Source organism: Acanthopagrus latus, chromosome 24, assembly GCF_904848185.1.
Source record: "Acanthopagrus latus isolate v.2019 chromosome 24, fAcaLat1.1, whole genome shotgun sequence".
NCBI classification, from domain to species: Eukaryota; Metazoa; Chordata; class Actinopteri; order Spariformes; family Sparidae; genus Acanthopagrus; species Acanthopagrus latus.
The window spans coordinates 8,051,268-8,064,761 of record NC_051062.1 but is presented as its reverse complement, the minus strand read 5'-3'; positions in this window follow the sequence as shown (position 1 = coordinate 8,064,761).

Here is a 13,494-nt window from a genome sequence, read left to right as displayed (position 1 = left end):
TTTGGAGTGGGTTTTTTTTTTTTTTTTTTTGAGGGTTTTGGTTTTTTAAAAAGAAACCTGGATATATTTGAAGCAATTCAAGACAGAAATTATGGTGGGGAGAGGTTTCAGTACAGTGAATAGTAGATGCTGGCCTTCACTGTCTGGGTGATTGGTGAGGACAGACAGTCAGAGGCCTGCTTTATAAACACAATATCAAACAAATTAAAATTTGGCAGAAATGCAGCCTGTGGCAATAATAAAGATAAGTTTGTCCTCTACAGGGACATTTAGTGGTCGTCAAAGCAGCTTTAATAACTGTAAGATGATGTTGCATCACTGTTGTACACAGAGAGTGACAATAAGCAACCAACCCTGAATTTCCAGAATCACAGGCTATATACATGGAAGACCTTTCACCTCTCATCCAGCGTATGAACCAGTGATTTTCTCGTTGTAGTCCGTCCCTGACGTGTCTGTCGGCCCGACCAGACAGCGATTCCGCTCGGAAATCTTTCCCCGCTTTGATGAAAACCGTCAAACACTCAGACATTTCTCATTTTGATGCCTCCAAAGCAATCTGATAGCGATTGTTTATTTCCTTAGGTGTGCGCTGCAAACAGCATCACAGTAATTAGGTTTGCCGTAGCGTCTTGATGCCCACAGGTGTGCGAGTGTGTGCGTTTGGATTTGTGAACCAGTTGTTCCGGGCGTCACCATCATCATCATCATCCGTGGGGAGCAGCAGCAGCAGCAGCAGCAGCAGCAGCACTCCGGCGGGATTCGTCTGCGGGGAAATGAAAAATGTCTTCTGTTCTGTACTTGCAAAGATAAACATAAAAAAAGTGGGAAGCACTTGTGGCGAGGCTCTCTCCTCAAACAGTTATGCTCGGGAAAAAGAAAAAGATCTTGTGGGAGCTTGTAGGCAGGAAAAACAAAAATGTTATGATTCCCTCATAATAAAGCTATTCCCAGTCGGCGGCTTTGCGTCAGCTACATCTTTTTGATCAGCTTCTAGAACACTTTTGCAAACTAGAATATAATTGAAACAGTTTTATTCCAGCGCATCAGTTTAGACCGTGTTTGGTTTTTTGTGCATGAGCGAACCCGGGCCCCCCCGAACAGCCACAGCATGTTATCACTTAATGACTTTACTTTCTTATAAATAAAACGTACGCCTGCCCGGTGGTGCACATGTGAAATAATTGTTACTCGCTGCTTCTCATCGTTGCTGTGTTCTGCATTCCTCTGATCGCCCCCTATGGCGTGTGCAATTTGATAGAATATGCTGAGTAATAGAAAGGCTGCTTTGTAATTGGCCAAACAGCCCAGTGGTGGAGCATTTAAAAGGCTAAAGCTTGGGGAAAATGAAAAGCGAGTGATTATTCCAGGGCTTGCGGTAAATGAACCTCATAACGAGCGAGGCGGAGTGCTAGACAATTGGGAACACTCCGATTTCAAAACAAAGCATCGGAAAGGCAGCCCTGTGGAGCATTGGGTAGGAAGGAAAAAAAAAGAAAAAAAAACTATTAGGGGCACGGAGCAGACCTTGGTTTGGCATTGTTGTCTGGTTAGATGCTGCTGAAGCTGGAGGCTAATTTCTAAAGCAGCACGATCCGCTTCAGAGGAACATCTCAGGCAAAAGCAGAATTCTTTTAATCCGCGAGTACACGTTCATTTTCCCGTGCATGTTCTCCTGGCCTAAATTCGGCCCTCCTCAGCCTCTCAGCGAGCATGACCTCCTCGTGACCCGCCCTTCGAGGCGCGGAGGAGGATGTTTACGAGGAAAATAGCCGTGGAATAAATTGGCGCCGAGCAATCTGCCATCTGTGCAGGGCGCAGTTACACCAAGGTGAGAGAAAGAGGCTCATTGAGAGCAGCTGGGGAGCCGCCGCACAATCCCCGTCTTCCTCCGGGAAAGAGTGTCATCAGAGTGACGCCGCGACGCATCACAGCCTCCCTGAAATGACAGTAACCGCTCGATGTGTGAGTGGGCTCGGCTTTGAACGCGGCCTGAAGCGGTGCTTGATTACCGGCTGTGATGGTTGGATGTACGGTTCCGTGTGTGAGCATCATCGGTGAATCTGCCTTTAACAATTAATCATTTAGTTTCTAATGTGTCAAGAGGGTTAATTTAAATTGCTCAGAAAGCCCAATGAGGCTGATCGGTTCTTGTGTCCAACCAACAGTCCAAACCCCAAGGACTCATCATTTAGGATGTAGAAAATAAAATTAAAAAGGAAAAATTTAAGTTGAAGAGGCTCTTTGCTCAAAAAAAAATACTCAAAGTTTCCATATTCTGCTCATTTCCATCGCTGCAATACCTCAGTTCACCCTCTGCCTGTCTCTTTAAAAGTCAGTCTGCTCTTATTGGTCAGCTCTCACAGGCCCGAACAGGCACCACCATTGTGTTTTCTCGTCCGCTCTGCCTTGCCTTTGTTAATTTGGCCATACTGTATAGTTGTCACAACACAAACTGACAGAAGTAGTTGATGACTAATTTTATTTCCATCAACAAATCATTGCAGCTGTAGAACGTAGGCACTGTTACTCTTCGTGGTAACCACCCCTCTCTGGAGATGGCACTTGGTTCCTTCCAGCTGAAGTTATATACAGTACCTATCGTAGCCTCTTTAGCTTCTCTACTTAAACTGTAGAAGAGGATACAAAGCAAAGACGAGAGTGACCCAGCTGCTCTTAGAAAATTAGTAAAAGTGCGATGAGAAAACTTAGTTTTTTACATGAAATGGTTATTTTCCCTGGGCGTTCTGGCAACACAGCGTAAAACAGAGAGTCAAAAAAAAAAAAAAAAGACAGCTAAAAGACATGAAATGCCCTTCCAGCAGCAGCAGCCGTGCTCATGGGGAGTTTTTGAAATAACTTGTACCAAAATGTTCCTGTCTTGCTGGGCCTTGAATCTCCTGCCAGCTGAAATGATGAGTGGAGTGGGTGGGTGGGATTGTTACGGGCCTTGTTTGCCTCCTTGACTACGGAGCTGTTCTCAGGTTCCCAGTTGTAATTGTTTATTACCAATTTTCTGGCTGGCCTGGTTGACCACTGGGGGTCAGGAGGCGATGTTACAGGTGAGTGACCTGTGCACCGTGGTCAAGGTGTGTTTGCTGGCACTGACGGTCCTCAATGTCATCGGGGAGAGAGCTGCTGCGTCGCCTTTTTGTACATAAATATCGTCAAGGGGAAAACGCAGTAAAGACTGTTTATCATCCTGTCTTCTTTTTTTTTTTTACCCCTTATGTTTAAGCATTTTAATGAAGAACTTTTTAAAAACTAATTTTATGAAAACGACACAAATTTAAAACTAAAGACTTGCAAACTGTTTGCCAAAATATCACATTAATCCAGATCTAAATACTCCGTTATGAAAACACAACTTCTACCGCAGTATAAATCCACATTTATGGATCCCTGCCACACAAAATCCTTGTGAGGAAGCTACTGAAATGTGTCCCTTCCAATTATTTTAATAAACACATAATAAACAGTGCTGTCAAACACACTGGTAACACTGCAATAACAGTCATCAGCATGCTAACAGATTAGCTCGACGCGATAGATTTCAAGTGTTCTTGAAAGTCTGGAGCAGAGACACAGTCAGGACCATTATAAAACTCTGCCAGTCTTCATATAGCTGCTTAAATCAAATAGCATTAGTCGATGTATTATGTCGCACATCCAGCACCGGGATCAATATTAGATGTTATATCTTAAAAATTCATTCTCAATGAGGTTAAGCATGCTCACATTGCGTTTCACGTCCCCAGTTTTTTTTTTCCCGCCCTGGAGGATGCATGTCGGCGAATCTGAAATTTCCTTGCAACTCACTAAGACTCAAACGTGACGCAGTTCGCCAATCAGAAGCACAGAAGCCATAAATCTTCGTTCCGTCTGCCACGTTTTAAACATTTGACAAATATACATCAAACGAAAGTCGATTTTTGGACGCCGGCTGCCTCTCAGAGTGAACATTCAAATTTGTTTTGAAATTACTTCTCGGCAAAACAAATCAATGGCAGCGGGGCGGAATAAGCTCCGCACTTGTGCATTCGCCTTTGCATGGCTGCATAAATGACGTACTTGTCACTTGGCGCTTTATAGGCAATCACGGTCTGCGTGGCCTCCGGTCTTGCGATCATTCCCAGTGTGTCCGGCAGCAGGAAGTTAACCCCTGCTGCTGCTCCGATGTGTAAAACAAAACTTTAATATTGATGCGTGGCATTAATATTGATATCCGTCCTTGTCAATGACAGCGTTTCAGCAGCATGAATTATTTTCTGTCATCCATAACAGATAGATGGGATTTAAATAGGAAGCATACATCAGGGTGTGAGGTAGAGGCCTGACAGAGATAAGTGTGACAGCGACGATGAATTTGAATTGCGCGAGCGATAAATTAACTCTTAATGCGCCGGGACGGAAGCCGATCCCTCGGAACTGATGGCAGCAGGGGGCTCAACATCACCGTCTTCTGAAAGCAGCTGGTCATATTTATGACCAGCTGCAAGCTTCAGAGGAATATGCATATGTGCATGAGAGTGGATTCATAAATACCTGATGGGCTTGTGAATCAAAGAAAAAAAATCATAAGAGTCAAGAAAGCAGGTAAAGGAACAAGGTACCCGTCACAGGCGTAATGAGCATCTGACGGCATTATTTTCTATCACTTAGCCTACCTGGGAACAGTCTGTGACTCATATATGTCCTGACACCTCGGCATTATGCAACGTCTCTGTGGTTAGATGATGTACATGAAGGTATCCTTTTCTTCCGCCTGTGTTCAGGGACACAGCAGTGCTCACCCAGCCAGTCCAGAGGCTGCTGAAGCTCAGCTGTGTGCAGCATCTATAGTGAAGTGGAAGTCTAATCATTTCATCTGATGTATAAGCTCAAGTCCAGATACGCTGTTTTCAATTCACCTTAAAGTCTGCATTGGTAATGCTAGCTCTAAAGTGGCAGAGGTTGGACACTTTCAATCAGTTTGTAAATTTATCTACAACTTACTATTTCAACTTTCAACTTTAACCATTACTATTAACTGCCTAATTTAGCTGTTTAACCATTACTTTAAGCTACTGAATTTAGATGTTGTCATTACTTTTAGCTACTAATTTTGCTGTTTAACCATAAATTTTAGCTGCCTGATTTAGCTTCTTCCTTCTAATCACTATTATTTACATTTTTTTCTAATCAAATAATAATTGTGTCACAATATGAATCAAGTATGTTAACACACTGGTACATACAAATATAGCTGCTGTGCTCAGACTGAGGTTTGTGACATATTACACTTCAATATGCATAAGCAACATAACCTCCTTAAAATAAAAAAAAATAAAAACTTGTGATTGCAGTCTTTTTATATTTATCCTCAAACTCCAGAGATACAGAATTTGGCCACTTTGCATTCATCTTTCAGCCAATGTGATACAAGGATGCTAAATCCTTGTTGTCTTAATTAGAGCAGAGCGAATGAGGCTGTCGAGGCCTGAAGCTACATCATAAGATACTTCTGGGGAAAAAATTAATTAGTTATTGTTGCATGTGCTGCATGCACTGTTTCCACTGCTCAGATTTAGTATTCTTAACTTCATCCCAGGACAGAGAGCTGCTTCAATTCACATCTATGTTCATTCTTTTTTTAGCCAATTCTCCAATGTGGGATCAACAGATCTATTTATATGAGGGTCTGAATTGGTCTCATGACAGCAAATCTATCTGTTAATCTCAGGATATTAAGCCTTATTATAACGTATTTAGAGAGCGCTGAGTAGGGTTTTTTTTATGTTTTCTGTAATCATGAGAAGGAGGTTTAACACAGTTTCATTGCTCTGTTTACATGATAATCTTTGATCGGCCATGTTTCAAAGATGATAATGTCTGTCGTGATTACAAAATAACATAAATCCTCTTGCACTTGTCGTCATTAGCTTTTTTTCCAGACTTCGAACCCCACAATGAATGTGTTGTTGTTGTTTTTCTCATCTTTGATAAGAATAAGATGAAAATATTGATGCTGTCACATCTGACAGTTACATATTAGGATGCACAAGAGGAAGGTGCAGCAGAAAGCAGGAGCAGGTTCACTTTTGTCTTGTTTCCTCATGTTAATGCAAGGCTAAGCTTTAAAAAACTGCTAGTTTGCATCTGTTGAAACATAACTCCTTATGAAACCACCCGTTTTTACGTTTTTATATTGTGTTTGAATTAAGTTTAAGAACTAACTTTTTCCCCAGGTTTTATGCTGGGCTAAGCTAACTACCCATGTCTGTACCCTTTTTAACCGAGTTGTTTGAATTTATCTCTCTAACTCCCTAGAAAGTGAAAAAAGGTATTTCCCATATTGGTAGGCTAAAACATATTTCCCAATATAGAAATAATCTTATATGATATTTGATAGCTACATTTAAAGTTTTCTACCTCCAGACTTTCTCAGTGCTCATTGTAAACGCCTCCTACTCTATTTTACTGTCTCACGGACTTTGATTAAGCTCATGCAGCTCACTGCACTTTAAACTTTAAGACTTTAAACATCAATTTATCAGGTTTGGTCACTTTCAACTCATGCATCTCCTCTGCAGGTGAGAATTGAGCTCCCTGTGTCCACGCATTGAGTCTAAGATGCTATTGTAGTGTGCCTGTGGACTAAACATGGACTTTTCCACTCATTAACCGCGGTGCAGGACACTTTGACGAGGACCTAAGGGGAGTTCATTGGCTCGGTCAGGTTGTAATTAATCTCTTTTAAAACCGCATCCATCTCTTTCCATAGCTGAACCTGCACCTCACTTGCTGTGTTGCACTTCAAAAACAAAAACCTCTGGGAACACGGCTGAAGAGACTGTGGGGAGACGGAGGAGAATTTAAAGACAGAAAAGTGTAACATATAAAGCGGAGATCGATGGCTGAAAAAGACGTGTAATCTTACTCAGAAGAATAATGGCAGGGTATTTTATCTCTCTTTAACTCCATACTAGTCCGCCTTTTCTCATTTTCTCCAATTGTTTTTTTGCATTTCACTCCATGGCCCCATTTCTCCGTCTCCCATCGCCTTTCCCATCTCTTTGTGCCTCAGATAATCTAAGCCAGGCTTAAGCCTCCATCTACTCTATCTGCCTCCCTCTCTCGCAGTTTCCCCCCCTCGTCTGATTCCGTCCTCGCTGCGATGCCCGAGAAATCCTCAGCAGATGCCTGAGAGGCTGTTTGGCTGGCGCCGCGCTGTTGACAGACAACACGGCTTTAAATGTGAAAAACAACGCTATTTCGAGCAGCCTTTTTTTGCAGAGATGGAATGCATGAATTTATAGACAGACAGCGCGGGAGAAAGGGGGGGGGGATCCCACAGACGTTTCCTTGTTTGACTTGTTTGACATTTTTCTCCGAACTTGTCAACACAGAGTGCTTTGTGAGAACAGCACGGAGGGAAATGCAAGCATTTTGTGCCTGTCATGGGGAGGGCTTTTGTCTGCAGACGCTACACATACTGCACATGGATACGCATCAGTAAACAAGTTCCTATTGATCCGAGACTTGCAGCAGCCGTCTTAGGTTTGCTAATTGGTTGTAGCTCTCAGCACGTTGTTAAACCAACAAAATGTAACTTTCTGGATGAAGACAGTTGGCGGTTGAGTCTCATTCCCAGGTTGTCAAACACTGAGGCATTTGGTCGGCGATGACCTGCAAACCTGCGAGGCGGACGCAGCGACTGGCAGGCAAGATGATATTTAAGTCTTTGCCAGTTGCTCCAAGTGTAATCTGCAAAAAATGTCACTTATTGTCCAACATGACTCCTTGACAAACTGATATAAAGTCATTTCTTTGACCTTCTTGCTGTCAAAAAGGCAGAACGTGAGTATCATTATATTCTTTGGATGCATCAAGAATGCTAAGAATTCTAAGTTCAAACGCCACCTTTTTTAGGTGCCTAACATTCTTTTCTTTTTTTTTTACATTCATTTATTTGGTTTTATTGTCAGCTAATATCCTCAAGTCACTTCTGTGTTTTGTTTCCTTATAATCTATCATGTGTATCATTTTAATGCCAGTGCTTGATTGGGTCTGGTTGTGTGCACCTGCCACTGCTCACCTGGACCAGTGACAATCATCGAGCCTCCACACTGAGGGAGACACCAGCCAGAATGTTTGGCCTCGTTACTCTTCCACGATTCAACAACTTTTTTTTGTAGCAGCGTTACACATTCCGAGATGGTTTTTCTTATCGTAACCATTATCCGCGAGGGAATCCCCGCACGATGCGACTTGTTTTTCCTTACGTGACGTTGCGTCACCCTTCGCTCTGCCCGGCCTCCAGTAATCATCTCATTTCCCTCGTCAGTTTCTCTCCCTGCCGTCCTCCGACTGATAACCTCGCTCTCTCTCCGCAGTCCTTCCCATTTATCACACAAATCCGGTGCAGAGCGCGGGTTTTTTGCGGCTGACAACGTGAAGCCTGCGAAGATGGGAAAAAAAAAAGAAAAGAACCTGAGCTGTGTCAGGGCGAGCTTTACGGAAAATTCAATCAAACCTCAAGTGTCCGGGAGATTAATGGCTGCCATTATTCATACTTGACTGAAGGTGGTGCGTCTGTTGTTGATGCCAGTGTATGAATGTGTCTGCGTGGGTGAGGAAGTAGATCATGTTGCCTCTACAGAGACAAAGTTTTTAGTGATAATCAAACACTCTGAAAAGTGTGTGTGTGTGTGTGGGGGGGTCTCAGCAGGCTGAAGGGAGGAAGGTCAACTCTTAACATTACATCGGAGGATTCTCCCTCGCTCCTATCGCTTCCAATTTACTTAATACAGGAGCGCTGTTCTTCCTCCCCGCGCTCTTGCGAGATAATCGACAATGAAATTAAGTGGCGGTGGGCCCGTGTCCGCGGGGGATTGTGGAGGATGTGACGGCTCGGGGCTGATGGGAGATAATCGCAGGACACAATAACCGTTACCTAGAGAATGGCTCCAGGGGCTTTCTTTACAGTCATAATAACCGTAACCTTGTCTGGTACTGAAAGGTAAGTCAGATACATGGGCGCAAACATTTTGTTTGTGAGCACACAGAAAAAGCTAATGGATGCACACACACTCACAAACACATGGGCGCGCTCACACCAGACACGGGCTCACACGTGTGAACTACGTCACCGCCAGCTTTGAATCCCCCCCCCGCCAATCATGACAAATCACCCTCTCCACTGGCTGTCCCACCTTAGGGGGCTGTTACAACAGCGTCAGCTCGGATGAGAAAAGAGGCACCTCACCGACATGGAGTCACTGAACCCGGCGTCAGGCTTTCACTTTCATGTTACCGGGCCGCTTTATTTCATTACGCTCTTTGAGGTTTTTGCGGCAGGGGCTGCAGCAGAACAAAGTTTGTCAGGGATGCCTTTAATCAGGCTGGTTGATCTTTTTCCTCTTTCTTCTTCCTCTTTTTGTGGCTTGTCTGGTGTCGTTCTGGGTGAGGAAGGAGGAGCCGGTCACATGACGCGGCTTAATCTCTTGACGGTGGATTTCCGTTGTTTTGACACGGCGAGCAAATTGGGGTAACAGCCGACACTCACTTCGAGCATTTTCACAAGTCCTTCCTCTTGTTAGCGTTCAGCCGGCTGACTAAACACGGTGGAAGACCAGTGTCTGTCAGTACTGATTACTTATGCAAATAGGCACAGCACCGTAATTACACCCCGCCGACAGTATAAACACATGCACGCGCCACGCTGCCAGTGTGAGGCCCACCCTTCCAAAGTGAAACAGCATCATGTGTTTATAAACTATAATCGTTCAGAATAAAAAGGTTAAAAAAACGCTACACCACAGCTGTTTCACACATAATAACAGTGTTTAGTCTTGAAGAAATGAAGGTAATTATGGCTCAGTGCAACCACCTGACCCGCCGTTCATCATTTAACACGACTGAACGTTTAATAAAAATAATGGTGTGACTGCGTAATGTGGAAGAAAGTCGCCCACAGGGAATTAAAAGCCCAACTCAGTTCTACAGAGAGGTTTTTTTCTGCTGATTGTTTTTAGTTTTATGGCACCAAACCTTTGAGTCTGGTTCATTCCCACCACTACTTTCAATCTGTCCAGACCACAGCAGGCTATCGGGCCTAAAATATTTCTGTTTCTGTTCAAAATTATCTTTATTTATCAGACTGTTTGGTGATTTTTGGTTATTTTCCACCACTTCTGCGGGCCTCCATAAATAAAACTCCTACACGAGTCGAGAATCTGCTGCGCTGAGGTCAGAGTACATTTGATTTCATTTTGAGGGTTCACAAGTCAAAGGGGTTAGGAGCCACTGGTCTAGTAACAGTATTTAAAAGTAAAATCCAGACATGGAAAAAAGTTTAGTATTTTTGCGACTCTACACTTTCTTTCATGACTCTGGAAACTTCGTCGAAGCCATCTGTCCCGGGAGGGAGAGAGCAGGTGTTCTCTTGTTCCTCTCAGCTGCAGGTTTGAACATGTAGGTGGAAAAAGCAAATCAGCCGTTAGTCAAAAAAAAAAACCACAAGAAGTACTACAGCTGCAATGCATTCTGGTCTGCTGAGACCACTGTGGGATGAGAAATTGGTATTTCTGCCTCTGCTATGATAGATCTCCCCCTGTGGGATTGGTGATCGTCGGAGCAAAATGGAGCGTCGAAAGAGATCTCGCACTGGGACTGATGTTTATCTTTGTCTGCATTTGAATTAAATTTTATTGGGTTTTCTTTTTTTTTTTTTTGCCCCAGGAAATATCCTTTTGTTTTGTTTTAGATGAAAAACAATCCACAAAGTAGATCTAAAATGAAAAGAGCAACATCAGTGGCCATGATAGTATTTCAGCATGCCTGCGTCCATTACTCTTACCGAACTCTTTTACAGAGCTGGATTCTGTCCTTCAGAACAGGGAACGTCAAGAGGAAGATTCTGATAACTGTCAAAGCATTTATCACAGACGCGCTGGAATACATTTATAGTTCTAACCTTGAATGGTAACATGCAACAGGAAACTGACAAAGAGACGTGGCATATTTCAGGTTAAAGTCAACAAATGTTGATATAACTCACTCTTCCAATCTGCTGCTTTGTTTCTCCTCTGGCCTCCTCACTCTAATTATTGCCAGCAAGAGAATTCTCCACTATTCACTGGAAATCTACTCTTCTGCTGTCTCATATGGATTGAGTGCCTGATGGTTGACTAGGCTTGCGATAGCAACAAAGGGAAACACCGGCACTGTCATATTGATTTCAATTTTCAGAAACTTCTAACAGGAAATCGTAACCTTGAAAAGATAAGAACCCTGATAGATAAGCCTCGTGGAAATGATGTGGATACTAAGCATTGATTGTTTCTGTGTTTTCCAGGTGTGAATTCCTTTTGTCAGACCTGGTACGCTGTAGTCCATATTATGCTCCTGCGTCAGGAGTATTAAGGAGTAAGTGGGTATAGAAATAATTAACAGGTGGTGTTAGTGCAGGCGTGTCTCTAGTTGGTATTTGTGTAAACTGCTTGTTTCATGTCAGAAGGCCTGGCCTCAGACTGATGTCTTAGTTTAGTCACATTTTGGAAACTGAGCTCGCTCAGTGCGATATCGGAGCCGTGTGGCGCTCCTGGACTCAGTGAGCTGGGTGAGCATCAGCCAAGCTCACCGGTCGCTCGGCCCGGGTATCACCGCAAGGTCAATCATCGCCTCGTTTACTGAAAAGCTATTTGCTAATCTGGCTAATGGCTCCGTTCAGAGACTGTATCTTGGCTGAGAATTTGTACTCAGACGGCATCCTACTTAGACAGCGGCACATTAATGTTATCTTGGGTTATTTCAAGGGGATTGAACAAGGGGGGATTTCTCGGGGATGCTGAAATGAGAAATATCGGCTGGGTGCAGCAACAAATCACACGAGGTTACAGGAAGGTGCTCTCTGGTTCCCAGGAGCAACAGCTGCATCAACAATGAACACCAAGCCATGATATGGTTTAATATGGCTGCCCACACACCACTTTTATTCATCCCAGTGGGGACATTTTCTTATAACCAGGGTCAGCAGAGCAAAGGCTCCGAAGGGCTCGTAACCTGCCGTATCTGGTTTAAAGACGACCCAGCGTCACCCTGCTTTTTTTAAATGAATTCAGAGATTAATGGCCGCCTCCGTGTGCGCTCGCCCACTGAGCGGCGTCCAAGGTCAGAAAGCTGTGGGATGTGGCCCAGCGTGAGCCGTGGATCAGATCTGATGTGGGTCCAGATTGGCCGGCGTGTTTACAGAATGCTTTCATCGTCCGCCCGACGTCCAGTTCATTCCCACCGAGATGTGCTGTTGACTTAAACAAACAAATGTGAGTGGGTCGGCCAGGCAGCGCAAATTGTACTCACTGATGCTGAGTGGCACAATAGCAAGGTTTACTTCTCTTAGCCCTAAAATGACAGAAATACAATCCCATTATCCAAAATAACCACCTTGGTTTTAGCACTCGCACATCCCCCGTTGTTTAGAAATAGTGAATTCGGGGTGACAAAGGTCTGTTAGTAATGCGAGCTGAGCTGCTCACACAGCATCATGAAAAGCCGCCGCAACTCGCCTGCGAGAAAACTTGAATTAGCACTTGAATGCTTTGCGAACAGATAGGATTACCCGAGGCCCGCCGCAGTGCTCAGAACCTCGACAAAACTCAGAGGGTTATAATTTCTATTTTAATTCCTGCTTCATAATTGTGATTTTTATCAGGCGTATCCACCGTTAAAGAAGAGAACCGTTACAATCAGGATAAGGAGGAAATTGAATTCATTTTTTTTTTTTTTTTTTTTAATAGGGGCGTAATGTCGTTCATCTCGTATGTTCTCGCATGTGCCGCGGGCAGAATATTGGACGCTGTCTGTCACAATATCCGAAAGGTCACCTTGGAGGAGCGAAGGGATAAATACTGAATGGGGAACGTTAATAAACGGATCTACTCGTGCCGCCGGTGTCCACGTGACCGTCACCAGGAGAATGCCGTCATATTTCAGTGTCACAAAGACCTCAAAGGTGTATTTTCATGTAAACTAAGTGCGACTTGTGTGAGTGTGATTGCAAGATGTGGGAGGTTTTGTCTGGGTGTAAAAAGGTTAGCGTGCCGGGCAAGTGATGTGGACGAGCTGGAAAAAAAAATCAATAACCCATCACATGGTACTCATTTAAAAATTGATCACATTACTGTACACGAAAGATGAGTTACCTCACAGTTCTGTGATTTATTCTTATCTTTAATCTCATTTGATCTCTTAAAACGTGGAGCTCGAGCCAAGAGATGCTCAGCTCAGCTTAGCATAACAGCTGGAAGCAAGAGGACACAACTGCAGTGGCTCGGCTGTGCTCACTAACATGGTAAATAAAGGCTCTCTGCTGGTTTCTTCTCATGATTCCCTGCAGATGCTACATGGTGACATACATCTTGTGCTTTTTAACAGTGAGCTGCAGCTAGCTCTTGCCAACGTGGCTAATATCCAGATATCCTGCGCTCTTAACAGGTGCAGCAGGCAAACAGC